Below are 27,936 nucleotides of genomic sequence, written 5' to 3' on the forward strand. Positions count from 1 at the left end.
TAGTCAAGTTGATCCTAAATTTATATTCACCCACAAGAGATTGTGGGTGGTATCTGATCGTGATTGTCTGCTGACACAAAGAAAATCAGTCAGCAAAATGGGGTGGGGGGGTATTTCTGGCGATTCCCTCACTCCACACACACAGTGCCTCACACCCTCTCTAAATCTGCTCCAGAGAGGTGGAGACCCCACAGGAGAGATTTAGGGAGATTTACGGAGAGGGTTCAGGGTGCTGCAGGAAAGAAGATTGCCAAAAAATCTCTCTCCCCCATTCAACTGATGCATCATTCTCTTTGTCCATGTCCTTCTTGACATTCTTCTTCCAACAGGCTTTTAGGAACTGACTCTTTTTAAGGAAAGGCCTGGAACTATGATGTTTTTATTGTAAAGAGCTGTATATAATAGATCATATATATTAATGTTTAATTGTTTTTTTAATTATTGCTTTTTCTATGTTTTAGCTGTAAGCCACCTTGAATCCCTGACAGGGCAAAAGACAGAAAGCAAACAAACAAATTGTCAGATACTGTAATGTTAGACATCACTCATTGTTTTTAGATAGACACTTAGTGATCATCATTCATAACAGTGTAACTGGTGTAAAACACCTTCAGCAGTAAAGTGAGCCCCTATGTTACTATAATTCAAATTTGTAAATACATTTATCTTGCAAAACTATTACAACTATTTAATATTTCGCAACTTATAATCCAAGAACAGAAACATCTGTTCTGTAGCTCTTGTTTTCATCCAACGAAAGCTCCTTTATAAAATTCAGTAAAAGCATCCCACCCCACTTACACTCAGGAAAGAAAATCGAAGTGGTCTCAGTATACTTCCAGCAAAGGCCATGCTAGTTTCCTCAGAGAAGAGAAAGACTTCCACACTTATATTATAAGCAGGCAATCCCAACACCAGTGCAGTGTAACCAGTGCAGAATAGACAGAGGGCCTTTCCAAATACTCTTGACAGCCCATTCTATCTCAGCAGTTGATTTAACTGGAAGGCAAAAGAGACAGAGAGAGAAAATGCCACAGCATACAAATGAAAATCTGAAAGGGTCTCTCTTCCTTGTGTTTTAAAATAAGAGATCTGGCTCTGTGGAGGTGACTCATGAGTAGAATGCCTTATGTGCTGAAGGCTTGCAAAACTAAGGCCTGAACATGCAAATTAAATTGTCAACCTGTGTTGGTTTTATTACAGGCAACATAAATGACTGTTATTGCTTTTATTCTGTCTGCAATTTGTGTACAGCAATCAGCATTTTAAAGCTATAAATATACAAGCCTTTTGCTTTGCTATTCCATACAAGATTTAGTGTGCGGTGGAGCTTGGAGAGGGGCAAGTAACCGGGTGGCTGGAATGGGTAATCTCATTTCCTCTATTAGCACAAGGAAAGAGATGCTGCGGGGGGGAATGGCATCCAATCAAGGTATTTTACACACAGACCAGTTATGATGGAGTAACTACGAATCGTGCGTTGCATCCCTAGAGCTACTGCCTATGTAAAACGCTTCTTGAACTAAAAAAAATTATAAAAATAAATTAGATTTCAAAAGCAGCACAGCATTACTGAGAGTTAGCTCTAGGTTGACAATTTGGGAAGGACATTTTTGCCAACGGGATCTGACTCCTGGCTCGAAGGCTGGCTTTACTTTCCCTATCACTGATCAAGGCAGCTTTGTATTTAAATTGAACACTTTCTGGGTAGCCACAGAGAAAAACAAGGAATTACATACAGGGAACTGAGTGGGCTAGTGAAGGAGGGACTGTGCAAGCCCACTCACAAGGCAAAAGGTTATCAGCTAGTTCAGGAATGGTTCCAATATGTGCCTAAGACCAGGCCCCTCGAAGCTGAAGCAGTAGCTCAAACATTCAAAGACAATCTTCCCTCAAGAAATAGTTTTTGCTTGGAACATGACAAGCAGAAAAGGTTTGTGGTACAGCGGTACCTCGGGTTAAGAACTTAATTCGTTCCGAAGGTCCGTTCTTAACCTGAAACTGTTCTTAACCTAAAGCACCACTTTAGCTAATGAGGCCTCCTGCTGCTGCTGCACCGCCGGAGCACGATTTCTGTTCTCATCCTGAAGCAAAGTTCTTAACCTAAGGTACTATTTCTGGGTTAGCAGAGTCTGTAACCTGAAGCGTATGTAACCTGAAGCATATGTAACCCAAGGTACCACTGTACTTGCTGTTGTTCTTACACAGCTGCTATTTTTCTTTCCCAAACCAAGACTGACCAAGAGGTGAGCCCACAACATATATGTGGGTTTGCGAGTGATATATACCATTTGCTTTGAAGTTAATCACATCCATTTTGTATTGGCTAAATTCCCTGATATCTGCAAATGTCCATGTACTTTTAAACTCTATCCCCGTAGTATGGGGATTAACAACTGGGCAACCAAAGTGGATTTTATTGTGGCGGCCAAGAGACTTGTGTTTCAAAGTTGGAAGGGTAACTACCCACTGTCTATATTAAACGATGGTCTGAGGAACTGGCTCATTCAAACACATTTCTCATAGGCATCGATTCTGTGTGGATACCTATTCTGACAAATGGAGGGCTTGTATTAATTTGCATGTTTCATTTAAGATCCATGTACAGTACTGTATTTGCCACTGAATTTGCAATGTGAACTGAATATTCCTTTTCTTCCTTAATTATACCCCCTCCCTTCCCATGTTAAATTTGCAAATAAAAATAATTCTTACAGACAGGACACCGCTGACTTCTGAGACCGCAAAAGGTCAGACATAGGTGGAACGATGTACCAGACAGCTGTGGTTTGTCTGGGGGGGGGGGGTTCCCTGCACCCCAAGGTCACGCGTGCAGGCAGACTGTGGCTGCCTGCTGGAGGGGAAGTGTGCTCCCTCCGGACCCCACTCCCCGCTCCGCGATATCCCTACAGCTGGGAGTCAGTCTCTTCCACAATACCTGCAGTCCATTTAATGTGCATATGTTGACTGTCAAACAGCTTAACTAAATAGCCTTGGCCCTAGAAGTCCAGTAACCGTTTCCAAAAATGAAAAAGGAATGCTAAGTTCTGGCAAAGAACTGGCAGGCACTTTGACCCTAAAACAGATTCATTTGGCAGTCAGCAAAGCTGTTTTCTAAGGAACTAACTTCAATATGAGTGTGTTCAAGGCAGAGCTGCCAGACTCAACACATGGGAAGTTATAATGATACAATTTGAGTGTGTTGTTTGAATTGTTCCAAGTACACACTTAAAATTATTTTTAAGGCTTTTAAAATTGCATTTATACCATAATAGTTATTTTTAAGTGACATCACCATTATATTTCATAAGAGTAGTATTAAATACTGTATTTCTGAATGGGAATGTAACTTAAGACAAAAGAACATTGGTTTGCTTAGTATTAAGTATTTTTGAATTTTGATTGGGGGCATAAATATTGTTTAAAGGTAAGTCACTGAGAAAGAGCATATTCCCAGTGTTTGTGTGCTGGATTTTATTTATTTATAAAACTTTGGTACAGCTCAACACAAAAAACATTCTGAGCGGTTTGCATAGAAACAGTAAAGAACAAAAATAACATTTCCTAGAAACTACCAGTAAATAGAAATGAGATAGGCACAAAGAACAACTGTATATCACAACTTAACAGTGTACAAAAAAAGTCTAGTAAAGGTTAGGTAGATAAAAGTTTCTAAGCGACATTAAAATGTCATTACTGTCTCTGCCTTATGAGTTACCACCCACCTTCTGAATCACTATCACCAAGAAGGGCCACTTCTGCATTGTCACACAGTGACAATCCACTGGTTGTCAGAAAACCAGTGATTTCTTCTTGGAAGATCATGAAGATTGGCTTGATCTGTACCAGAGGATACTGTCTACTAGGTATCCTTGTTCCAAGTTGTTTGGTGTTTTAAGAACCTGTGACCTCAGCTCACCTTTGGTACTGAAAACAAATTCCTATGTTAAGAATGTGGTCCAGAGGGACCACTAATACATCTTTTGCAGCTGGCTCTGGTTGGTAGATCTTGCAAATGAAGTAAAGCCAAGCAGATTTGATTAGCCGAATGTCTGTCCACTCTTGTTCTCAAGTAGGCTCACTTTTCTCTTTACACCGCCTCTTTGCAAACTCCCCTTTTCTCCATTGTACAAGTGTTGACTTTGAATTGCCATGGGTGTACCCCATCACAGTTGTCTTCTCCCCGCCCCCCACCAGCATGGATTTCTCTGCAGGTGGGAAACAGACCGCAAACAGCTAGTATCTGGAATTCCCAATGGGGCCACAAATTGTTAGGGAAGGGATTGCAGCCGGCCCACAATCCTTGTACAGGCCTGTTCTCTGACAATGAAAAAATAGCTAGAGTTTTAAATCAAAAGCACTACATACATTGAAAGGAAAAGAAACCCAATGCTACAAGTTTAGGTATGCAAAGAATGCTGCCCTTGGTGACCTGAACAAATTGCTTCTAGACCATGAGCCAATTCAGTCCTACCCTCCCAGCACACCAGCAGGGAAGTAATTATCATCAACTTAAGTGAGCAAGTTCTTGACTTGAGAGCATCCAATTTAATACTGAATTCAAGATGCAGGAGGGAAGCCTGACAAGAAACTGACTACCAGTGTTAACTGCATGTGCAATGGAGAACAGAGCTCAGGATGGTTCAAAGACGGCACAGAGCGTGATGTAATTTCCTAAAGAGCGCATCTATAATTCTACACAAAAAAACTGCTGTAGACCAGCTGTGTTAACACCCTCTTGTGAGGCTAATGTTTAACCGTTGTGAGAGGAGTAATGGAAGTCTACAAGAGCCTTGCAGAGCTGTACTTTTTGGTAGCATTTCCACTTATTAAGGCATTAATATTTATATTCACCTTAATTCCCCAAGCTTCTTCCTTCTATAATGCTTCAGTGGGCAAACTGTTTTTCTTCCTGTACCTCCCCCTAGAGTTCCAAAATGGTGCAAACACTGTTAATTTCTAAGATCTAACTAAACATGTTGTCTTTTTTTTTTAAAAAATAATTTTTATTAATTTACAACAAAACATAACAAACAAACAAAGTATATTTCATATTTCATATTTCCATCTCTTAGTCCTTAATTTTTTGACTTCCCTCAGCTTTTCCGCAAATCTTTCGTGGCCATATTTAATTTCCGCATTTCTTTTTTTAACCATTGTCATTAATTATATTTTTCCTTCACTTTCCTTTAGACAATGTCTCTCATATATTCACAGTGCTCTTTTAAAACCTTCTAGCGTTATTTGTCCATCACTTATACTCTCCAGATACTTAACGAATTTCCCCCAGTTTTCTGTAAACTTTTGGTCTCTTAAGTACCTAATCTTTCCAGTCATCTTATCCAGTTCAGCATAATCTAACAACTTAGACCTCCAATCTTCCATTGTCGGTATTTCCTGTTGTTTCCACCTTTGTGCCAATAACACTCTTGCTGCAGTCCTAAACATGTTGTCTTAGACTGTAGTCAAGCAAATCCTGACTAAATCTTTTAAAGTTTAAACTTACAGGTATTTTCTTGATTTTTAAAATAGGCTTTAGAGATACAATAATCTCATGTGTCTGACTAGCCTGGGAGATACGTGAAGAATTTGGTTTGGTAACAGAAATCACAAAGGGGCTTCCCTAGATTTAAATTGCACTTGACAGGTGAAATTCTGTGGTCACCTTAAAACCCTCCAGGGAAAGATTCCAAAACTCTCCTCAGTAGCTTTGTTTTCAACTCATCATGCTCTTAGGTCATATTTCCCAATAGCAAAATGGCTTTGCGGCAACTTGAACTCCTTCTAAATCTTCTGTCAGGGTGTTTTGTGTGTGTGTGTCTTCTTCCTCTTTATTATGACACCCTTTCAGATGTTTCAAATCATCTGCCAGGACCACCATTTCATCTTTTTTTCCCTTTAAACATGAACAGCTCATTCAGAATTTCCTCTCACATATTCCAAAGCATAATTCCTCTTCATATCCTCCAGTTTGCTGGCTGGTAAATGCCATCAAGTGGTAAAATAGAACTAGGCCCTTGGCACTCTGCCCCAACATGGACTGATTAAAGCAGCAGCACCATCTTCTTAATCGTACAAGTTTATGTCAGAAGCAGCTTTTTAAGATATGAGCTGGCTCTGGCCTTTAAGATTATTACTATTTACTATATCCTGCCCTACCTCTCAGAGAAGCCCAGGATGGCAAAACTCACAAGCAACAAAACCATCAAAATATCTAAAAGCAATTCCAATAACAGACACAAATTGGGGAAAATATCTACTTGAAAGGCTTGTTAAAAGAGTAAGGTCATTAGTAGGCATAAAAAGTCAACAAACATGGCACCTGTCTAAGATTTAACAAGAGAAAATTTCAAAGGTAGGTGCCATGACACTAAAGGCTCAATTCCTATATTGTGCAGAATGGACTTCCTAATATGATGGTATCTTCAGGTGGCCCTCTCCTGCATAGCTCAGTGGTTGATTGGGTGGGTAATATAAGGGATAAGACTATCTTTTAGGTATATTGGTCCCAAGCTGTATAGGGTTTTGTATACTGGAACCAGCACCTCAAACTTAGCCCAGTTCCAAATTGGCAGCCAGGTCAATGAATGAAATCCGAGCTGTGATTGATGGGTGCTAGAGAGAAATGTAGTGTCATACAAGCCTCAGGGAAGTCCCAAAAATAGCTTCAAAATAAGCCACAAAGTTCATTCTTCAGGCAATGAAAGAGGATCTTCCTGGTTCGTTTTGAAGCTGCTTTTGGGCTTTCCTTGGTGCCTGTGTCACTCTAGTTTTCTCACTGTAGAGTCAGACAATGGAGAAGGACTACAGGGTTCGTTCTTAACAGACTACTTGTTTAATTATGGAGCTGGTTTTCCATCTTCCCTGGAAGAGAACTGATTGTTGCCCGGAGGAAAAGAATGGAGAAATCCAAGGTTTTAGTGTAGCTGTGACTGGGTAATAGCATGTCCACCCCAAAATCAAAAAGTAGCGACAAAGACACGAGTGCATGCTCTTTCTAGCTCAGGTTCAATTTCATGTAAAAAAAAACTGTGTTTTTAATGGGTAATTAAAAAAGAAAAACCCTCATAATGCAAATGTAAATAAAAACCCATCATTAGTATGTGCATTTTGCTGCAGGGTGGGGGAGGTTATGGTTGAGAAATTATGAACCACACGAAAAAGAGCCCATACTAATATCACTGGGGGTGAGGGCTGTGAGAAAGCAGTGTATGACAACCCTGCAGTATAGTCTAGTATTGTTACTTAGTCCTTTGGTGTGTTGGGCTTTTTTTAAAAAAAGGGAAATGCAATGGGGGGACTTTAGTTGACTGAAGCAGCAATATGGGGGAGATTATTGATTTCTTTTCCATGTGCTTGGTGGGGAGTTGTAGTTCAACAACATCTGGAGGACCAAAGGTTCCCCCCACCTGAATCAAATAATACTGAGCTAGATACACCAGTTATCTGTCCTGATATAAAGCAGCTTCCTATGTAAAATCATCCTGTTATGCACACATGTACCCCTCTAATATGGGAGCTTCCCATACGTGATGGGTCGGGACTGAACCATGAACGAAGTATTTTAGGAGTTCCCTATGCTATAATGTAGCACAGACTCTAGAACTCCCCACACTATAGTGCAATCATATGCATGATTTCTCAGAAGTATATTAGCATAGGATCACAGCGCCTTTATCTTAAGTCTTCTTTTTCTTTACCAGCATCTTAAAATTGCTCCATAACCAGTGATGCCTAGAATATTTAAAGTGCCTGCAAAAAATGAAATCTGTTGTTTTTCACATCTGAAACCACAAGCCAGGTGCCACCGTGGTGTGTGTGGCTTACATCACTTTGCAATGTACCTTTGATGGATGCAGAAACTTATGCCTAAAAAGGAACACCTGTGTTCTTAGCAACCAGGCAGTCTGAATCATACTGCTATATTATACATTTGTAAGTTTACATCAACAGAATATTGGTGAGCAAATGTCTTCTTACATCAAGGTCAGATTGCTAAACAATTTTTTTAAGTTGTTAACAGTACTTATTTTAACTCCAGGAAGGGGGGAAATGATTCAAAGGGAACAAACTGGGAACCAATCCACGAAGAGAGACCATAGGATACATTTATATAGCCATATTTATTCCAACAGAACTGTATCAGTTTAACATACCTCTCAATCACGACACACTATATAGCCATTTAAATATATGGGTAATGCTTCCCTGTCTTCCCACAATAGCCATAATCCATCATCTTTCACTCAAGGAAACATGAAATGTTTCGAGCCCTTTCACAATTCCCCACATAGTATTTTCTTCCATTTATTCAATGGCAGGGGGAAAGCAGATCTTCCATTAATAATAAGGCAAAGATTTCAGAGGACTGTACAGACTGTGGTGTGCATGCTGATTTGCAGGATTCAGGGAAGTGCAATGCAGAAGGCAGCAGGCAAGGTTCTCAACTGCTGTGGCTTCCAGGAGCACAGCTCAAGTTCAGCTGTGACCTTAAAGAGTCTCCACCAATCTTTACATGATAGAAAGTAAAACTCCTTTAGCACAGATTCGCAAGAGGAGGAAAAGTAAGTACATTTTAACATTGGGTGGCCGACCCAGAACTGTCATTCTGCAGAGCAATGCCAACAACACACTGCACCCATCTGAGGGAGCTTTGAATAGAACAATCCTTCCTTGTGCCAGAACTGCTGTGACGATAGGCATTTTGCCAACACTAAATAAAGGACTGATGCAGCTTAGTAATCACGCTGATGGACCTTCATCAGTAATACTCAACGGTGTGCCCCTGATGGGTTACCTGTGGCCCTCCCAACTGGTTGGCCAATGCTCAGGAATGAGTGGGGCTGTAATTCAGCAATGCTTGGAGAGTCACAGGTTCACCACCCTGTTCTATGCCCAACCATCTATGGAGCAAGAGAGAATAGTGCTGGTCCCCACGGTGTGGCCCTAGGCAGCTGCCAGTTCACTTGTCTTCCGGCATGGGTCATGAAGCGCCCTGATCTAGATTACAGAATGATCTATTCCAGCCAAACATTAGTGTTATAAAAATTCTCCATTTATTACTGACCTTTCATTCTTGCATGTATGATGCACGTTTTCTGCTTCGGTGCAACACCATCTGCTACCCCAGCAGCTGCACTTACACCCAAACTTGTGCCCAAATGTACTCTTTTCTGTTGTCCTATTTAGATCAGCAATGAAGTTCTGTGTTCCAAAAACCTCACATTTAATGAATTGTTTGGTTAGTATCCCCAATCATCTTTATACTTTTTCTTCTAAAATTAACTGTTTCAGGTTTTGCCTGTCACAAACAGCCACTATTTAGTAGATTAAAAATGAATATTTGGGACAAACCCAAAACCTAGTTGCACTGGTTCACTCTATGCAGAGCCAGCAAATAGTTTATATTTGTCCTTGGAAACAACTTTTTCTGCAAAATGTATCTCCTCTGAAGCAGAAAATTTAATTTTGTGAAGTACGGTACAAGAAACTACAATTATCACAGTCTTGCTTTTGTGCTTATCAACACAGACTGGCCTCTGCTTTTCCTGGACCCAAGGCCTGCTCCTGGGACAAAAACTTTGCATTTTTTAAATTAAATTCTGGAATCTCTCTCCAATCACAAACTCCTTTTGAAAATAATGGGTTTTTCTTTTCTTTTCAAGAACACTGCACCTTGAAATTTGGTAAGGCCAGTGAGGATCAGTTTTTTGTGTATGAAATGGATTAAAGCCACAAACCCCTATTGCCCCAGAATAACCAACACCAAATTTTGTTACTGGGCACAATGAATAATAAAAAATGTACAGTGTTTTTATAAAATACGTTTTGCTTGATTTTTAAAAGACACAATAACAGTGTAGCCCATTGTTCAGGCTAAGCATTAAAGACAGGAAAACATTTCCATAAGAGCATTTGGAGGGGGAGAAGGAGCTGATGCGGAATTGCTTCAGCTGATCAGTTCCAGTCCCAGCTATGTGGTCCTCACCATAGTAAACCACTTCCTCATGGACTGCCACCACAAGGAGCATTTTTAAACAGTGCTCACTGTAATGTTTTAATCCACCTTGAGTCAAAGTTCCTGCACTTGCTTTCTCAAATTGCAGCAAAATCACACAATGCACACAACTCCCTTTTAGGATGTTCACCTTGGACAGTTGCCAGCCATGCCCAACACTCTGGCAGGGCCCACTGCTGATGCCTCCCCTTGTCTCACCTTAAAAAACTTCTGAGCTAGCATTTCAAACAGTACCCTTTGAATTTCCCACAATGGCCCTGGTTTAGCATCACTCTGTGACAGGATGAGTGCTGGTTGGAGTACAGTGCTACCTCGGGATGCGAACAGGATCCGTTCTGGAGCCCCATTCGCATCCTGAATAGAACGTAAGATGCACCTGCGCATGACGTCATTTTGAGCGTCTGCGCATGCGCGAGCGGCAAAACCCAGAAGTAACACGCTCTGTTACTTCTGGGTTGCTGCAGAGCGCAACCCGAAAGCGCTCAACCTGAAGCACATTCAACCCGAGGTATGACTGTACAGGGAGGTACAGCCAGGTAAGCCTGCCAGAGGGCACTGAAAGAGGAAGAATCCACCAGAACACACTTTGTCCAGGCCCCCTTCAAACCTGGACACAGCCCTGTCTCTTGGGTTTCTTCTTCTATTATTATTATTATTATTATTATTATTATTATTATTATTATTATACCCTTCATCTGAAGATCGCAGGGCAGTTTACAATATACAAACACAAAAATCCGCACCATAATAACGAACAAAACAATAACCCTACGCAAACAGTTTAAAAGGCCAAATACTGTTTATTAGCCAAAGGCTTAGCAAATAATGGGGGTGGGGGGAGCCCTGCACATAATGCTATTTTATTTTATTAATCAGCAGCAGTGCTTCAGAGAGCCTTACTTAAACCTTACTTTCTGAATTTCACTATTCAGTCAATAGCTTTCATTAGTGACTCCATGTACACACAATAACCCTTCAAAAAGTTAAGCAGCAAAATGGAAACCCATGCTGTCTACCAAATGGCTGTTCTGTTCTGGAACACCCTTACACTTCCTGTAACCTGTTCCTGCTGGCAACTAGGAATGCATGCTTGGGGTGTTAATTTTCTAAAGAAATGACCTGCATATGTCTTTAAGAGCACAAACAACTCCCCATTAACACTATTGTTTACGTGAAGACTACCAGCTCTTCCACATTTAGATGTTCTGAATCATCCTCATTTATCTTACATAGTTAAAACTTGTTGAACACTTTTTTATCTTTCTCATATGTGGCTGCTGCACTGGCCTGCCTCTAGTTATCCAATCCATTTTACATCACCTCATTTTTTCACATGGTACTCTCAGGTTATCCTAACTAAAATGAGAGGTAAAAAAATAAATAAATGTTTTAAACAGAGGCAGCTAACACGATTTGCAGAGGGGTCTGATCTGTCACCAAGGAAATTCTTCTGGTCTCTAAATTCTTCTTCAGGACTCTAATTTGGGCAGCATTGGGAAAACAAAAACAAAAAAGTAGACGCAGCACTGGGTTAGATGGAGAGGTTTAACCTCTCCATCTAGATAAGCTCCCTGATGAGGATACAAATTGCCCCCTCCCTGGTCATCAGACTGATCATTACATGAGCAGCATGGGGTGATAATCGCCTGCCCCAGCTCATCTGGGTTGACGCAAACGGTGAATATGGTCTTCCAGACAAAAATGGTTAGCTACCCCATGGTTTTATAGAAAAGTTGTCTATATAATGTCAGTGACTCCAAGAGCTGCAGTGAAGGAACAAATGCAACATTTTAAAACCAAATAATTCAAATGCAACAAAACAGAATAGAGAAAATGTGAGTATTATTAAGCATCCAAATTTACATTACCCATACTCATATTTACATATTAATTCGTGTTTGCTAAACAAATGCTTGATATACAATAAAACACATTATCTATTCAAGAAGTAACATAAATTATTTATTCCAAATTTTATTTTAAAAATCCTTTTTATAGTTCCTTGAAAAAACATGATTTATCATTGTCAGTTTTAACTGGAATTATCTTTCTCGAGCAGCTATGCAAATTTGGTCTGAAATGACCGCTGGAACAGACCAAAAGCCTATTGTGTCCAGCATCCCATAACACAAACAAATTTGTGTTATTTGAAGGGGGGAGATGCACACGCAGAATGCATTATACACTGTTATTGCATCAAATATCCCATGGCTATCCGCTACAATCTTCAAAGATACCGGAAAAGTATATGGTTCAAACATTGTACGGCTTTTTCTATAAATTTGGCTTGCATAGTTTCATCTGTCCCGCCTTTATTTATAAAGCAGAATACTTATAGAAGGTGGTGAAACTTCCAAGTGGGGTCACTTTGCAAAAGCATCCCTTCTACCGAGGCTCCATAGAGAGCATTCTTACATACTGTATTTGTGCTTGGTTCTCCAGTTGTACAGCTAGGGAGAGGAAGGTGCTCCAGAAGGTCATAACCACAGCCCAAAGGATTATTGGTCATCCTCTCCCATCTTTGGAAGAACTGTACGGTTCCCGTTGTCTTAGGAAAGCAAACAACATCCTGCAGGATTCATCTCACCCGGGACACAGTCTGTTTGCACTACTGCCTTCTGGCAGGAGATATAGAAACATCAAGTCAAGGACAAATAGACTGAAAAACAGTTTCTATCCAAGAGCTGTGGCCTTTTTGAATGCTGTAACTCGATAGTGTGACCTGGGAGTTTGATGGGTGTTGGTGTGGGTGTGGCTGGAATGTGGTTTGTTTGGTTGTTGTTGTTGTTTTGCTTTTGTTGTTTTTAAGGGATGGCATCCAATTTCGTTGCACTTGTGCAATGTTGCACTTGTGTAATGACAATAAAGAATCTATTCTATTCTATTCTATTCTATTCTGTGTTATGCCTTCTGGAAGACTGACTGGCAGAAAGGTTTTGATTGTATGATGGCAGCAACTTACTGTAGTACCAACAACTATATCCCTGTTTGGGTATGTTGCTTGCGTATATGTTAGATGCAAGCAAGGTGAGCAGGGATGAATGCACTCAGCTGTCCCTGCCATGCACTCTCCACAAGTTGGAGGGTCAAGCCTGAAGAGGGGACCCTCTTCTACTTGAGGAGCTACCACCGAGTGACATGGAACTCTGCAAAATTGGCATTCAAATTCAGGAAGGGAGTCTTCACTAGAAGGGGGCTTTCCACTTCAGATTTCACCCTCCAACTCATGGACCTTGGGGGGGGGGGGGAAGGGACAGCAATTTGAGGGGAGGCACTATCATGCTCATTCTCACATGTAGCCTTTACACACGAGCAACATACCTGAATCAGATCAACCTCAGACCTGAGTACGCAAAATGCCTAGTTCTTTTATTCTCAAGGGAGGGAGAGGGAAGAGAGAGAATTTAATCTGAACCAAAAGTGTGTAGGAAGAATATTCAGCATGTAGGAGTAAGAGAATAATATTTTAGCTGGATATTGCAGCTGTCAGAGAGAATTCTGAGACTGCACTCCCACACAAAGCAGATGCATCTATTCACTTCTGATTTTAGGTGGTGTTCAAATGTTCTCCCACTTCCCAGTTACGGAAAGTGCTCAGAAAACCCTTTCCTCTACTCATGAGCATTATGCTTTCACTGCTCTTCCAGCTTCTGAAAACTAACAAAAATATAGATTAAGTTTATCTTTTAGAAGTTGGATGCTTGCATTGCAAATTTCAAGAAGCTTTTTCCCTTTAAAACGGATGCACACAACTCATTTCAGAGTTTTGTTATCCATGGCAAAATTAAAACAAATGATGATTTAATGACCACAAGTGTGTTGCTCCTGCCTTGCTCCTGACTGTGCTACACAGGAGAGAAAACAAGCCAGAATCCGGCTTGCCATGAGATGTGAACCCAGGCTCATGGCTGGTTTCTCTTTAACCCAGAAGCGGTAAGACAACAAACCTTTGTTTCTCCTTCTGGTTTGTTTGGTGTGAAACAAGCTACAAGCCATCGTCATCATTACAAGCCTTTCCCCTCGGCTTCCAGTTCTGGTCTGCCTTAATGGAGGCAGCCCCCATGACAGCAGGAGAGCGTAGGTGATGGAAAAAAGAGGATGATAGAGGGTAAATCATTCTTGCAAGTTCCCCCCAAAGATGGGCTTCACTCTCACTCTGGCTCTTGCTGCAACATGGAATGCAGGAGCCAGGGAGGCACTGAGTACAAAAGTACTTCGCCTGGCAAAAATTTCTCCAATGCTGCCATTAAGAAGCAGAGGTTCTCCTGTTAATTAGAGCTTAACTGGACTAAAGTACAGGTGTGTGCTAGAAGAGATGAGATCACAAACTGCAAACAAACCAACTGCAAGGACTTTAAGGTTTGAATTGAGATAAAATTCAATTTGCACTTCAATCGGTGCAAAAGATGGCGGGGGGGGAGCCTATGGTTGGTTTATTTAAAGTTTTCCTCTCTACATTTATGATTTGGCAACCCTCCCCTGAATGTTAGTTCAAATGATACCTGTACAAGTGAAGATGGAAGAATTTGGATTTAAAATGTGGATTATAACATCAAACTGAACTGTGTGTGTAAAAAAGGGGGGAAGGGAGAGAACCTCTATTTTGCAAAACGTTTATGATGGAGACTTAGAGCTGACTCTTCCACATCCTTTATTATCTATGAAGTGAACTGAATAACACTAAGAGGACTTGGAATTTAATTTAACTGGAAGGATAATTGGTCATATATCTTTAGCTGGAAAGATGAAAGAAGTCTGTGAGCTGCCAAGAAACAGATAAGGTTTCTTACTGAGTCATCTATAGTTTGACAGACTACTCTTCTTCCCAGGCTGAAGGGGGGAAATGGTGACAACAGTTTATTTACTGGGACAGAGCAACTTTTGCAGCTGCTGTTAAAGTTCTTGGTGCAAAACAATGAAGCATGAGATGGAGAAAGAACAATGATATAGTCCCTCGCTTGAAGTTTTATAAATTATTTAATGTGTCAACACAAATAGAATTTATTAACATTGCGGTTGTTGTATAAGGGATTATTATTATGACAGGAATGTAACTGAAACTAGTAAGATTTTGGAATGCAGAAATAAAGAAAATTAGAAAGCTATCAAATCTAGCATGTGGGGGGCCTACTTTAATTAAATTATATAATTTGGTATTTGAATGATTGGTATTAATAATTGTATTATAAATTGGCATTGCTATAATGAGGCTGTTATTGGCATGTAATTGAAAACTAATAAAAATATATATCTATGACAAGCCTTTCCTTTCCATGGAACACAGTTAAGGGCAGGAGAGGAGCAAAGCACTTTGTATGCATTCAACCATAGTTTAATTTAAACTGTGGTTTAACATTGCATAGGAAGTGGGTCAGAGGGAGGCTTGATTCACAGGGCTTCTTGGGAGAGTAAATTCCAAGGTTGGAAAGGAGCACCATGGACACGGTCTTCTGCTGTCCTATATAGTATCCATGTCAAGAATAAATTACATATCTGTAGGAAGTGGGTTCATAATAAGACCAATATACTGCTCCTTCCCCACCCTCCATTTACTCACATTTACATGATAGAGTCAGTTTATGTATATCTGACCACAGTCATAGCTAATGCTTTAGCTATGACTCCAAGCACATATGTAAACTGCTAAACCTGTCTCCAAGGGAGGATGACATTACATCTTCTGCTGTACAAGCATCCATATTGTGGATATGGGCAAAAGAAGAATTTGAATTGGAATGCAGCTTCTGCCCTGCTCTTAGTCCTGAAGCACAAATTTTTTATTTAACTTATTATTTACCGTCTTTACTCGAGTCTAATGTGCCGTCGGATCTAATGCACACTTCAATTTTCAAAACCTTGAAACAAAAAACAAAAAAAATCTGCTGGCGAATGCAATGCGCATCAGCAAAAAGTTCACTCTTTACAATAATATTTTTTCCCTTGATTTCCCCCTCTAAAAACTAGGTGCGTCCTGTGGTCCGGTGCGTCCAATAGAGTGAAAAATACAGTAATCATCATACATATGTAGCCATGAAATCAATATGGGGGAAATCGTCATAGGTTAAAGTCCTGTTTCTTTCAATGGGAACTAAGTGCAACAAAAAGGAAGAAGCATTCAGTTGTTACTCTGGATCCAACCCAGAATATTATCCTAACCTGCTTAACCTCAGCTATTAAAACCCAGCCCAACAAGGAAGTCTTGCAACGCCTCTGGAAGGGCATGCAGCTGGTTGTTAAAATTTACTGCCCCTAAGAAAAATGTGTTGTCAGTAAGCAGAGAGTTCCACAGCAAAGACCAATTAATTCCATCCACATAGATAGAAATTCACATCTGTAAGACAGCAGCTCATAAGAAAATACAGACTCCCAGACCCCTGTTAAGGAAACAAGTATGTCCAGCTCAGGAATTCTCACCTCTAACAACACTGCTCTGTCCCTTAAGTTCCACTTCTTGGCCTACTAAGAATTTTTCAGAGTGATAAGTAGCCTCTTGATGAAACATCCCAGTTAAGCGTTGTTGCTCAACTGTCTGACTAGGAAGATCCTTATTCAAACCTCACTCACACACGAAGCTCAGTGGATTACATTGGAACAGTCACTAGCTATTAGCCCAATCTACACCACAGGGTTGTTGCAAGGGGGAAATTGGGAAGTGAGAAGCATGTATGCTTGGAAGAAAGGTGGGATATTGATGTAATAAAAATGGTTGTTGCGCATGTTGAATTAGAAGCAAGTGCCACACTGAAACTTATTACCAAGTGTGCCTTACAGCCTAAATTCCCAAATAGGGAACGGGGCTTGAATATGTACATGCATCTCAAAAGGGCATCTACACAACACTCCTAAATCCAGGCATGATAAATGGTGTTGTGATGTTTTAAATAAACAGATCTTTGAAATGCTGATAGATGTCTCAGTCGCCACACTATTATTACCATCAAGGCAATAACACCCTTACTGAGATGCAATAAAATGGGTTGTTACATTAACAATAGCCTCCACGATAAAATAATTTGCCACCTTCTCAATTATCACAAGGAAAACATTATGCAAGGGAGGCCCAAGCTGCCATTTAAAATGTGGTGCATCAGCTTTGGCTCTGGATACCTGTATATGAGCGCAGAGGAAATGGATAGGAAGAAAGAACCAAAAAATATACCCCTTTATCTGGCAAAAGGGAAGCACCTGTATTTTCTCCTTGAACAGAGGATGGGTTAGATCCAAAGGGACGTTTGTATGAACTGAAGGCACTTCTGCTTGTGCAAAGGGAATTCACAATTGTACTGAATTACACACCTTGATCCCTGTTACAACCCTCCCCCCCCCAATCACTTCTCATGCCATTCCAAAGGGCTTCTCAACCCCCCAGGAGCACCTTTGGCGGGCACAGAACGTACAAAGAGTTATAGCTAGGAAGAACTGATAGAGAACTCATCTTGTGGTTTAACAGATCAAATCTTATAAAATTTCTCTTAACAAGAGCTAACTATGGCTTAAATTGGAATACAGGCAGAATCACTTTCTTTTGTTTAGATGTTCGAATGGTGTCCATATCAGAACAGCCAAATAGCTTCATAAACAAGCCAACTTAATTGTAATTCAGTAATAAAGATTACACTATTTAATGCTAACAGATGTTGAATATTGCTAAACTAAAGAAATTAAGAGAATATGGGGGAGATATGCTAAAGAAAATACAGCTTACTTTTCATTCTTAGCTTTAGTCTTAATGTAATCCCAACTATGAATCACTATACTGATCACAGAGTCATAGAACTGCAGAGCTGGAAGGGATCCAGAGGGTCATCTAGTCCAACCCCCTGTCATGCAGGAATCTCAAATAGATCATAAATGACAAATAGAGCAGCTTCTCTTGTTTTAGATACCAATATGGAGATTAACAATATCACCATGTAGTAAGCATGTCACATGTGACTTGGAAAAGATTTCATCTGTGTTGCTGAGAAGAAAATAGCAGAAAGCATTAAATGTTTTCTGACACGTTGGAACAGCTTACTATAAGATCAATGATCAGAGAAAGGAAATCCCATGTTTCAGGATGCAGTCCTATCCTTGGCACATGTTAGGAAGGAAGCTCAACCACATAAAACACTGCTGCTACTCCCCTCCTTCCTCTAAATATAAAAGGAACTGGCCAGCAATGGAAGGGTGATACCAGATGTGGAAGGAAACGCTTTGATCAATAACTAGAAAGATGTGTTATAATTAAGATCTACCCCTGGAAATTAAGGGACATAGCTCCTCTTCTTTCATTTGCTTTAATCATGTCAACATGACAAAAATCTGTCATCTCCTTGCCTGGTCAATAAGGAAACAGTGGTTCAGATCCAGACAAGTTCTTCCCAATATGGTTTTGGAGAGCAGGTGGGTCACATGCAGCCGTCGACCACTCTATGCAGCCCACCAAGCCCCAGGAAGCCTGTCTGCAGTTCCCAGCTCATGAGTTATATTCAGCTCTGCAGTAGCTGAAAGATGGAAACAGGGACAACAATCTTTTCTCCACTGCCCAGATGATGGCTGCTCAGCAAAGCAGGAGGGACTTTGCATGGAATGCTAAACCAAACAAGGGCATAACACAAACACGTAAGCATAAGAGTTCCGGGAGATAATATCAAGGTCCTCCTCTGGTCCTGATCCTGAGCTGCAGTAAGGTAAGGCATGGTGTGGGCTGAGTGGGTAGTCCAAACCCAGGATTGTGGCTTATCTCGCTCCAGACAAACCACAAGGTGTAACCAAGGTTACATGCTGAGTCAAGTTCAGCAGCAGAAGGTCACGAGGAGGAGCACAGGAGGAGCAATCTGCTCTCTTGAGAACACCCAGTCTTACTAAGCCATCATTTGCCTCAGTGGGATGTGCAAACTGGCTCAGTGTGTTTATGTGCAATGTCCCCAAGTTCTAGTAAAAGGGATAAGGAGAAAGGGGAATATCTGTGCATCTCCAATTCCTCGTTCTAAGTTGTTACTAACACGTCTTTTATAAATATTTCAGCTGGCTATTTCGGAAGGGACTTTGCCCTCAGTCCTCTCAGAAGTCAGTTGGGGGGCAAATGTTCTCCTCACCAAGTGATCTATCTTTGAAGCCACCATTTTTTTTAGGTGCTTGGTTCGTATCCAGCAAATGGTAACTGCAGAGCCCAGAGTTATGAGAACTGAACTATGTAGTTCTACCTGATCCTCATCACATGGCTACTACAAAGTTTAATTCTTATTGGTAGTGTGCGCAGTGTGGACAATGATAGAGACTTGTAGGAGGACAGGAAGCTCCTGGGGCCAAGTCAGCCCATTGGTTGATGAAGCTCAGTACTGTCTACAGTGACCACCAGCAGCTCTCTAGAGTTTCAATCAGGAGACTTTCCTAGCTGTATTTTGAATTCTCGGGGATTGAACCTAGGATATTTTGGCATGCAAAGCATGTACTCAACCACTGAGCTATGGTCCTTTCCCAAAATAGGTATACCATAGAGTTGTTGTTGTGTGATTAAAAAAGGGGGAAAACGAAGTGCCTGCCTTGGAGCAGAAGACTGGACATGATAATTGAGCATCTCTTACAGCCTGAGGTCTCTCACAATGAAAAGGCAGGCAATTCATTATTGAATATTATATATAAAGCATAACAGATTGAGAAAACAGTACAATAAAATTACAGAACGTACCTCTGCTTCATGGGAAAAGCAGCTAAATGCTCTTGAAGTATTGCAACCCTAAAGCGTTGTATTCCAGGGTCCAACAGCAACAATTTATGCAGCTCACATCAAAGAACAGCGTGGCTTTTCAAGGCAATACATGTCTCTTAAGAGGATGTGTTCACCAAGCAGATCACAAGCTGGAAATTAAGTCAAATACATATATACAGATGAGGGATAAAAAAATACACATCGTGAAAAAACATATTTTAAGTTCAATTAACATTTTATTTTAATATGGAAACAGCAAAAGGAATTTCTCTTACGGCTCAAATAACCTTACCTAATTCACAGTGCCAGTCTTACTTACGGTACAATAAGCCTCATTTGATTCAATTACTTGAAGGAGACTGAAGGCATTAAGGGAGACCATAATGCTACATCCTCACATTCAGAGATATTCTGCCACATTTAAGTATTTTTGGTGCTGGGCTTGGGGCTATTATTAGCTATATCTGGTTGCTAGGGAAGGCTTTGGTAATGACATGCACCAGCCAGAAAACAGAATCTGATTTGCAAAAGAAGTTGGGAGTGGAACAGTTTGAAATTATGGTTGAAGGGGAGAAATGTATAGGTCCAGTCATATCCTGTAATTACAAAGTGGCATATCAACAGATCTGGGAAACACCTGCGCCCTCACCTTAGAACTCATAATCTAGCAAGAAGGTGGAGGTAAGCACTGTATGTAACTGACCATCTTTTCCGGGACAAGAAAAAAGTCCTTCGCCAATCGAGGACTCCTATATGCTTCATTCAGGGAAGGGACGAGCAGGTGTTGAATTTCATTTTATCTCTCACATTGTAATTCTACTGAAAAGCAATCCCCATTGCGTTCAATGGGACTTGCTTTCATGTAAGTGTGCATGGAACTTATCCGCACATAGGAATAAGCCCTACTGATCTCAGTAGACCTTTATTCTGAGGAAATATGCTCCACAATCCTCCTCATTCAACCATAACTCCTGTCCAGATTATTCTGGTTATAAATTTTACAGATATAGGAACAAGGCTGAGAGGCAGAATGTCCTGTTAAAAAGGTAACATATTGAATGACTTTGTCTCAGTTCCACTGAAACATTTCACATGTACAGCTAAGTAAAATCAATCAGGTACAGTCATACCTCGTGTTGCGTTCCGCTCGTTACAGACTTTCAGCTTACGAGCGCGGCAAATCCGGAAGTGTTTACTTCTGGGTTTGCCGCCTGCGCATGCGCAGAAGCAATCTGCGCGCTTCTCACACGTGCAGAAGCACTTGATCGCGCTGTGCACATGTGCAGAAGAGGCGCTCTAGTTGCGGACTTTTCAGGGCACGAATGACACTCCGAAACAGATTAAGTCTGCAACTAGAGGTACCACTGTACAAAACTAACACCCCTACAACTTTTTTCAGGTCTCATAAACAAATTAGGTTACACCTTTAGAAAACAATTTTGAAGTATTTAATCCCCAAAGTGCATTTTTTGGAAGGGGAAAAGAAAGGCCAAAGTAGTTTTGACATAAAAAAGACAATGAAGATGGGAAGAATTTCTCAAAATGTTTTGAAGCATGAAGACCTGTTGAACTTCTAGCTTCTTATGAAGGTTGCACATGGATTTAACATATTATCTCGGGCATTTAATCAGGCCACATCTGCTGAAACCTGCAAGCATTAAGCTTCTTCTCAAACCTATACTTTCTGCACTTTTTGGAAGGTAAAATGAAGACAGGAAAAAGCAACTTGTCTAAAAGCATTCAAGACCAATGAGTGATCTACTAAGCTATTAAAAAAACTATCTAACCTTTCCTCTTAGTAGCTGGTGGATCAAGTTTGCAGGATCTTAGGAGCTTCAGAAAATGTATTGTTTTAGCCATTTTAAAATTATCATGTTACACTACATACAGATGTTATTCGTTACATGGCTGCAACAGCAGCAACTCTCCTTTGTACATTTTAATTCAAGAATTGTGTGCTATTCCTTCATTACAATTTATTCATGCACAAAAATAAACCCAACCATTTCACATTTGTTCACAGTGAAGCCTATTGATGCTATTATAATGTGTAGTTTGGAAAAGTCACTGCCGTCTGCCAAACCAAGAGGGTAAAGTTCCAATTGCTCCTCAGAAGGCTTCCCTTTGGACAGTGCCGTATCTAAGGGAAGCGGAACACTAAGAAAGTATGCATATCAAATTTTAGAAAACCGTCAAGCGATTTTTTTCTGGGTGAATGCCTTTAATGGCCTAAGATACATGCAGTAATTAAAAGAATAGTTCCCTTATGGCCAACAATGAAGAAGATTTAATTATGCATTAAGCTATTGGGGATGAAAGAATCATATAACACTTTTGTATTTCTCCTTGGTTGCATTATATAACTGTTACCTAGTAGAATTTAACATGTTTTATGTATGTTTTGTTAGAAATTCAAACCACAGAAACACAGAAATCTCTATCGTATGAAGATTGAAGAAAGGTGTGTGGGTGTGAAGATGAAACAACTTGTAGCATTTAATACTATCTTGCCTCCAGTTGTCTACTCTGACATATGCCCATATTTGGAGCTTTGCCATGACTCAACGTGGCAATTTTTATTAAGTTCATAAGCTCTCTTGGTTTTAAAGAGGGAAAATCAGACCATAATAAGTATCCAAAGATATTGATTAGGCAGACACAAATAACAAGCACAGGACAGCCCAACTTTTCATACCTGTGGGCCGCTGACTGTCTTGTTGCACAGGCGGGGGGAACAAGGTGAAAATTTGACACACACACATACACACACACACACACACCAGCCCTCGCACTGCCTTCACAAAGCTGGCTAAGCAAGGCGCCATGCTTTGGGAAGGAGGCTCTGGGAGGGTCCTAGAGCCTTCCCATCTCCTTTCCAAAGCTGGGAAGGAAGAGGGAGAACTCTAGGACCCTCTCAGAACCTTCACATCTCCTTCTCAAAGCCCAGCACTTTGCTTACCTGGCTTTGAGAAGGCCACCATCAAGGGGCCACATGCAGCCCTTAGGCCATGCGTTGGACCACCCTGAACTAGCAAATGTACCTGTAGTTGATAGCACCCAACCCCAGAGGCCTCGTCAATAGCTTCAATTAGATATTTTGAAATGAGTTCTTGCAACCATCACAACTGCGGTGAAGATTCTTACTTGATCAGTTTCTCTACCCCTTAATATTAAGGACACAGGACAAGAGTAACATACATTTCACTTTTGATAACAGGGATTCCCCTAGTATCTAAATACCAGTTAAAATAAAATAGATCAATCCATGTCCAAGTATAAGCCTTACTCATAAAAAAATAATAATTGACGAATCACCGTTTCTGATCAAGATCTAAGTAATAGGTGAAAGGATCTGAGCAGATTTCAAAGGGAACATATAATATAATTCTGTGCACTGGTCAAAGACTCCAAGCTTTGAACACACATCCCATGGCACATGAAAAGAGGAAGAGAAGAAAGAAGCAGCTTCCAGGAAGAAATGATATACAAAATGTTTTCATGACAAAGGGTTATTATCAACATTAGTGTAGATCCATTGAAATTAATGGACATGACTAAATTAGGTCCACAGATCTACTCTGAATATAACTTGGTTGGATAAAACCCAATATCTTTTTTGATTAAGTTTACCAGCACTTATTCCATATGTAGAGGGATGTCATTTGAGGTCCTTACTGTGAACAGAATATATATAAATATGGCACTAGAAAAGGATACTGTATTTATTATCACATTCCTTCGACTGCTTGTCATTCGGAAGTGTTCTTTTCTCTCAATTCTCTCAAGTTTATTGTAAGTGTTTAAAACTGCTTATCAGCTCAAATGTTGGAGTGAGCCCTCACTGTTAAGGTGAGATGGAGACAATAACTGAACCAATCCAATTGTTATCTTAATTTTCAAGTTATATATGCAGTAATGCTTCTACCTTCTGGTCAACTAGTCACTAATCTTTATTTGAACATAGGGGGTTAGGAGACCTATTACTACAGATACCGGGGTTTAATAAAATACACAGAATCCAGCCATCAAAGTACTCATTGCTTCTTTTACTCAATACAATACCAGACCTTGCACATTTATTGCCCTTACAAAGTCTTAGAAGCCCCACATGCATAGGTATGCTCTAAGACAGTGCTAAGAGGGCAGTTAAGACGGGTCAAGGAGAAGAGGTCACAACTCTGCTGGTGAATGTGGTCCAACAGGTAAAGACCTACAGGAACTTGGGAGGCCCCTGCCCAGGAACTCCAGTCAGGACATGCAAGTTGTAAGGCCATCAGTTATACCTATATTCTGTTATAGCTATACAGAAGCCAGCTCTACCTTTCTTTGGGATGAAAGGCATGGGGCAGGAGATTTCCTGATAAAGGAAGGACTGAGGAACTCATGGGCATCCCTGGCCTACAGAAAGATGAAGGTTATTGCAGGAGAGAGAAAAGGAAACAAATGGTGAATGCCCTATCTCCCTTACACAGGGGCCCCCACTACAAACACATGGGAAGCACATGACAAGTAGCTAGAACATGTTAGGGTCCCAAGTTTAAAAGAGTGGTTCGTTCAATGGGTGACTCTAGAATCATTTCTTTGGGAAAACATCACCCTGGAACTGAAAATGTTCATTTTATTTTAGGGGGAAATTCCAAAAAAAATCTCTTTTTCTTTTTTTTTCTTTTTTTGCAAGCTCCTGATTATAGACCTAAGCTTGTTATTTTCAATCAAGACTGAGCATCACTAAAGAAGTTCATGAAAAGAAGAGTATGTCACATTAGGAGATCGTAGACTATTTTGGGCAATCGGTTAGTAAAACCTAATGTACAATTAATCTAGATGTAGCCCAAATTCCATTTCTTTTCTCCAGAGCTAACAGGACCACCATTTCTCATTTTAATATTTGCTGCTTAGGTGGCTAATCCTTTCTAAAGTTCTCATGACTCATATGTGTATACTGCTGAAATATTCATTTATCTCACTACAGTATTTTTATTCTTAATCCCACACCTCATTGGCAAGATCACCCAATGGAATGCATCTGTGGACGCAGACAAAGAATTATCCAGTCTTAACAAGCACCTTAAACTTTAAAAGAGCTTTCATTTATCCTGGATCTATGTAAACAATGAGAATAGGGAAGTATTATACGTACAAGCCTGGGAAATAGGAAATGCAGGAATCATTTCTTCACTTCACAGCTTTAACCCTGGAAAACAAAATTACACAAAAGCCATCAATGCACAGCATGTGCCAACCTGCATATTTAATAAGTTCTGGTCACACAGTAATTAAATCATCAAAACAGTATCCACTCCAAGAAAAAAGACACATACTTAAGACATCTTGTTCCTTGTGAATAATTTCAAAAGAAAAGAAAACAACTCATGTGCTCTAGTATTGTAATGCTGGACTAAAGTACACTTTTCAAGAAATTATTCTTCAACTAGCTTGAAACCTGAACATTCAAAAGAAGGTCTGTCCATTCTTTATACAGGTAAAATGGCGTTGCAAAAATAGACCGATGAGTGTACTTAACACATAGGTGATATGACCCTCCTCCAGTGCTTTTTTCTGGGGGGACACAGGGTTATGCATACCCCTAAACATCTTGTGAATCTAAGTTTGACCTCATTGAGGGGCAGTATTTCAATATGAGCAGGAAAATGAGTGTACCCCTAAACATTGTTTTAGGGGGAAAAACACTGCCCTCCCCTATATAATACATACAAATAATTTTTCTAGTTGGTTCTATCAAAATGTGGTATCTGCAACAATGTGGCATCTGCAACAAGGCTGAATTTACTTCTTTAGGACAGATACAGGCATATTCTCAACTGTTTCACAAAAATTGATGGGACTTAATGGAGGAGAGCTAGTCAATGTTATTGTGCCAAACTTGCTTAAGCGCTAGATGCCACAACTACATAGACATGTATTAAGTGCAATGTTCCAAAAAGGCTATTTTAGGAACTAATCATTTTACTTGTGAGATAACGATAAGATGGAACACAAGCAACGACAACACTAACAAAATTTGAACCGGGTATCTTCAAAAGGCAAACTTAGGAGTGAGATTTGCTCTATGAAGAGCCAGTATGAGAAAACAGATACAGTCCATTGTAAATAGACACAACTGAAGTGTATGCCACCTTTTTTGGAATGTTCCTCAAAGGGTTATTATTTTGTTTATTATGTTACGTATTTCGTATTTTTGTATTGTAAACAGTCCTGTGGTCCTTGGATGAAGGGTAGTAGATTTAATATTAAATAAATAAATACACAGTCATACCTTGGTTGTCAAACGCCTTTGTACGCGTACATTTTGACTCCCGAATGCCAAAAACTCAGAAGTGTTCTAGTTTTCAAACGTTCTTTGGAAGCCAAATGTATGACGTGGCTGATGTGGCTTCCGACTGAGTGCAGGAAGCACTCAAATGGTTCTGGGAGTCGACTCTGGACTCCCTGAACATATTAAGTTTGACAACCAAGGTACCACTGTAAAATAAAGTATGCACGTGTGGCATCAATTGCAAAAGTGTACTTTCTTTTATGTACTACAATAGGAACATCTCAAAAATTCTTTGGAGGGGTGGCCAGGACCATGCAAGATTTAAACATCTCCGGTGGACTTGTAGGATTGAAAGAAATGCCTAGACTGAAAAGATTGATTGCAAAACACAAACTATAATTAAACACTATGGTTATTCTATTGGGAAAGTTAACAGAGATCACACTTGAAAAAGTTAGATCAGCGGTAGCAACTCACAAACCATCTCCAAAACAATAGAATTTGATTCCAATGTATGAAGCATCACATGATAAGAAATATGGAAGGAAGTAGGTAAGTGAACAAAGTTGTTAAAACATATGTATAGGTGTATTTTTCACCAGCACAACAAATAAATTTCATTTATTATAGTACTCTCTGGTATGTTTCTTTTTTGTTTTTCTGTACTAACAAACTTTTTTCTGTTCAAACAAAATGATGGAGTTATTTATTACTGCATTTTTATTGCTTTTTTAAAATTGGAGGGTAGGTACAAATACCACGCAATGAAAATGGCTTTTCTATTTGGCATGTTCACTACATTATTAGTGAGCAGAAGATATCTACCCATTTTCCCCTGTAAAAAGCTGGAAGATATGTTGGGGTATTTGTAAAATATTATGCAAATGATTATGACCTACATTAAACAAAATTCAAAGACTGACTGAGAAGCAAACCTACCTTTGAAAGGCATTAATGAAACCCTACAAAATGATCCATTGTGGATACTGACCCATGCCTTGCTCAGGGCCCTAATGATTTTATGACTGCAGTACATCGGCCATGCATTACGCATTTCATATTCCAGAAATAATGACTGACTTGACTCTTTCCACCCAGCCCATAAATTAGCCTGTCTCTTCATTCACCTTCCAGAAATTTTCCAAGGAAACCTGTTATGACTCTACACATCAGAAAGTAAGACTTAAAAAATGAATATCTAGCTAACTATAAAACAGAAAATCTCAGATTGTTCAGATTCACATCAATTTGTACAGATTGCATATGACAAAACTGTACAAATGGGGTGTAAATGCTACAAGGGAAGAACAGAAGCCTCTATAAATGTCTGTTCCCTGGGTAGTTGGAGCCCCCTAAACTCCTGCATAGAGAAGCCAGAGAGTCAAAGACAACTGCTTTTATGTTAGGGCTCAATGAGAGTTCATTAGGAAATTTTACAGAAAACCGCTGAACGGTTGCTTAACAGCATAGAGACTTCTGTGCTGATATGACCTAGATTAAGAGATAAACATCTATACTGGGGAAGGGGGCTGCATTTACCCTCCCCCAAATGAATTTTTAGCATACAGTTTTATATTTATATGGGGACGCGGGTGGCGCTGTGGGTAAAACCTCAGTGCCTAGGACTTGCCGATCGTATGGTCGGCGGCTCGAATCCCCGCGGCGTGGTGAGCTCCTGTCTTTCGGTCCCAGCTCCTGCCCACCTAGCAGTTCGAAAGCACCCCTAAGTGCAAGTAGATAAATAGGTACCGCTTTATAGCGGGAAGGTAAACAGCGTTTCCGTGTGCTGCGCTGGTACTGGCTCGCCAGAGCAGCTTCGTCACGCTGGCCACGTGACCCGGAAGTGTCTCCAGACAGCGCTGGCCTCTTAAGTGAGATGAGCGCACAACCCTAGAGTCGGACACGACTGGCCCATACGGGCAGGGGTACCTTTACCTTTACCTTACC

The 27,936-nt window shown here is 40.3% G+C and overlaps 1 protein-coding gene across 8 annotated transcripts in view; it reads right to left on the bottom strand.

The window, feature by feature from the left end:
* The window catches only part of TIAM1 (TIAM Rac1 associated GEF 1), a 186,737-nt gene that overhangs the window by 122,127 nt on the left and 36,674 nt on the right, over positions 1-27,936 (bottom strand). For 7 of the 8 annotated variants that reach the window (XM_083438591.1, XM_083438590.1, XM_083438582.1 and 4 more), the window contains 2 exons: positions 24,853-24,906; positions 19,692-19,861 (listed from right to left, as the gene is read on the bottom strand). The gene's annotated coding sequence lies outside the window, so the exon portion shown is untranslated. Of the gene's footprint in view, positions 1-19,691; positions 19,862-20,004; positions 20,124-24,852; positions 24,907-27,936 lie in introns of those variants that run through there. The other variant, XM_083438585.1, reaches the window with a different exon arrangement.

Source organism: Podarcis tiliguerta (genome assembly GCF_965153285.1).
Source record: "Podarcis tiliguerta genome assembly, chromosome: 4".
In the NCBI taxonomy this organism is placed as follows: Eukaryota; Metazoa; Chordata; class Lepidosauria; order Squamata; family Lacertidae; genus Podarcis; species Podarcis tiliguerta.